Here is a 3089-nt window from a genome sequence, read left to right on the forward strand (position 1 = left end):
ATGGGATAGGGAGGGAGACAAACCATAAGTGACTCTTAATCTCACAAAACAAAATGAGGGTTGCTGGGGGGAGGGGGTTAGGGAGAAGGGGGTGGGATTATGGACATTGGGAAGGGTATGTGCTTTGGTGAGTGCTGTGAATTGTGTAAACCTGGTGATTCACAGACCTGTACCCCTGGGGATAAAAATATATGTTTATAGAAAACTGTTAATATAACATTAATTAAAGACATTTGCAAAAAGTGACCTTACTAAGTAAGGAGACAAGAAATATTTTTAGAAATTTAATTTGAATGGACTTGTGATTAGAAAGGAGCAAATGTTTTAGGAACTCAATGATACTTGCTTTGGGCAGCCAATCTCTTATTCAAACTTAAATCATCAACTTTAGTGCTCCTTTATTTCTTGGAAGATAAGGCAATTGTTTTGATTTAGTCACTGAAGGCTTGTTTTACTTGCTTTTTTCTCAAAGTATAAATGAAGGAGTTCAACATAGGAGCGATGGAAGTAGTTAGTATTATTACACCCTTATTAATGGCCACTGATTCCTTTGCTGAAAGTTTGACATAGATGAAGATACAGGTGCCATAAGTGATATAAACTATAATCATATGGGAAGAACAGGTAGAAAAGGCTTTTTTCCTTTGCTGGGCAGAGGGAATCTTAAAATAGTCTTGATTATGTATATGTAAGTAAGAACCACACAAAGAAGTGTTGTGATGAAGGTCAACAGAGCACAAACTATAACCATTTGCTCAATGACTCATGTGTCTGAGCATGAAATCTTCAGGAAGGGGGATACATCACAGAGAAAGCTATCAATGACATTTGAGCCACAGAATTCCAGATTTTGGCTAGGCTAAATGGTGAGAGTATAATTAACAAGCCAGCTATCCAACACCAAAGGATGAGTCTTTTACAGACTCTGTTGCTCATGATGTTGGTGTAATGCAGGGGTTTACAGATGGCCACGTAGCATTCATAGGATGTGGTATTCAGAAGAAAAAATTCCATTACTCCAAAAAGGTCTGTAAAAAATGCTTGAATGGCACGAGTACAGTAGGTGATAGTCTTGTCACCTGTTGCTAAGTTATATAAGTATCTAGGAATACAAGCTGATGTGAATAAAACCTCTAAGAAGGAAACATTTTGTAGGAAAATGTACATTGGTGTTTTAAGGTGAGAATCCACTAGTGTAAGTGAAATAATAGCCAGGTTCCCAGTTACACTTAATAATTAGGTAAAAAATTGAAAAATTAAAAGTAAACCTTGAAGTTGTGGGTCATCTATTAGTCTCAGAAGAATGAATGTTTTGTATGGTTTTTCATCTATGACTTCTGATTTTTGCCCAATCTGCAAGAAAAAGATAAGTTATTTTATTAGAATACAGGGATGTCAAAGTTTATTAGTGACAAACAATGACAAAGTCAAGGAGGTAACTAGTTCACATGAAACATTTTTTAATAATATTGTTAATATACCAGTGGACTTTGTTTGTAAATATCCTTCTTAAAGTTTTTTTTCAAGTTTTAATTTAAATTCTAGTTAGTTAACATATATTGTAATATTAATTTCAGAAGTAGAATTTAGTGATTCATTATTTACATATAAAACCCGGTACTCATCACAAGTGCCCTCCTTAATACCCATCTCCCATTTAGCTCATTCCCCCTACTCAATACCTCCTGAAATCCTCAGTTTCTTCTCTATAGTTAATAGATACTCATGATTTCCCTCCCTCTCTTTTTTTTCTTTCCCCTATGTTAATCTGTTTTTCTTAAATTCCATATGAGTGAAATTATGTGGTATCTTTCTTTCTCTGACTGACTTATTTTGCTTACCATAATAAATGAAATTTCTTTTTTTCTTTTTTTTAAAAAGATTTTATTTATTTGACAGAGAGAGATCACAAGTAGAGAGAGAGAGAGGAGGAAGCAGGCTCCCTGCTTAGCAGAGAGCCCGATGTGGGACTCGATCCCAGGACCCTGCGATCATGACCCGAGCTGAAGGCAGAGGCTTAACCCACTACTCACCCAGGCAGCCCATATGAAATTTCTTATAGAGCAACTTACTTGGACCACAATCCAGTAATTTATAGACATTTTCCATTGCATTTTCCCAAATTTATTTAAAAATTTTGTCTATATTCTGGATGGTGTTAATGATAGTGCCTTGTGATGTCATCAGTGTTAAAATTTTCTTTTACTCCCATATAGTCTTCTCTATGTTTTTAAGTAATTAAAAACATTTGAGTATAGTTGACTCAATAATCCCACTACTGGGTATTTACTCAAAGGAAATAAAAGCCCTAATTCAAAAAGCTATATGCATGTCTATGTTTATTACAGTTTTATTTACAATAGCTAAGATATGGAAGCAATCTAAGTGTCCATTGATAGATGAATGGATAAAGAAAATGTAGTTTGTGTGTGCATGTAAATATATTACAACAACCATTCTTTGTTTTGAAGCTAAAATCTTAAAGGTCACTATCAGTATCATTTCTTTGCTTGTAGGTTGGTTCTTGATAAAGCACATTTACATAACAAATAATTTGGACTGCTATAGCGACTCTCCAAAATCATTCATCAACTATAATTTAATGTTAAACTCCTAAAACAAAATAATGGTTTTGTTGCATTGTGTATAAAGTATATGTACACTTTGGGAAGTATATTCATCAAGTCCTCTGATTTTGAATAGAACCTATATGAAATAATTCTTCTCTCTGTATATCCAGTAGTGATTTCTGAAATCCAGGTAAATGTAACCACATATACCTCATATTGAGCACATGAAAAGTTGGTTTCATGGACTCTGCATCCCTATCCTTTTCATCCAGTATGATTCCTCAAATAAAGCTAATTGGTTACAGTAATTGAACTCACATGGTATGCCATGTGTTATGTAATAACTTCATAGGAAATACCTGTCTGGACCAACTGGACCTTTAGTCCTTTCCCTTCTTCTACTTTATCTTTCTTTAACCTTTCTTGAGGAACATTCACTTTGAGGACACTGATTTCTCTTTGAGTCTCAGCCTACACATTATATCTTTTGGGAAGTCTTTAGAAACCTGGTAGCTGTGT

The 3089-nt window shown here is 34.5% G+C and overlaps 1 pseudogene; it reads right to left on the reverse strand.

Annotated features, from left to right (window-relative positions):
- Positions 1-398: 398 nt before the first annotated feature.
- Positions 399-1353, reverse strand: LOC132009008 (olfactory receptor 6C2-like; annotated as a pseudogene).
- Between the last annotated feature and the right edge of the window lie 1736 nt (positions 1354-3089).

This window comes from Mustela nigripes, unplaced genomic scaffold (genome assembly GCF_022355385.1).
Source record: "Mustela nigripes isolate SB6536 unplaced genomic scaffold, MUSNIG.SB6536 HiC_scaffold_3146, whole genome shotgun sequence".
Lineage (NCBI taxonomy): Eukaryota > Metazoa > Chordata > Mammalia > Carnivora > Mustelidae > Mustela > Mustela nigripes.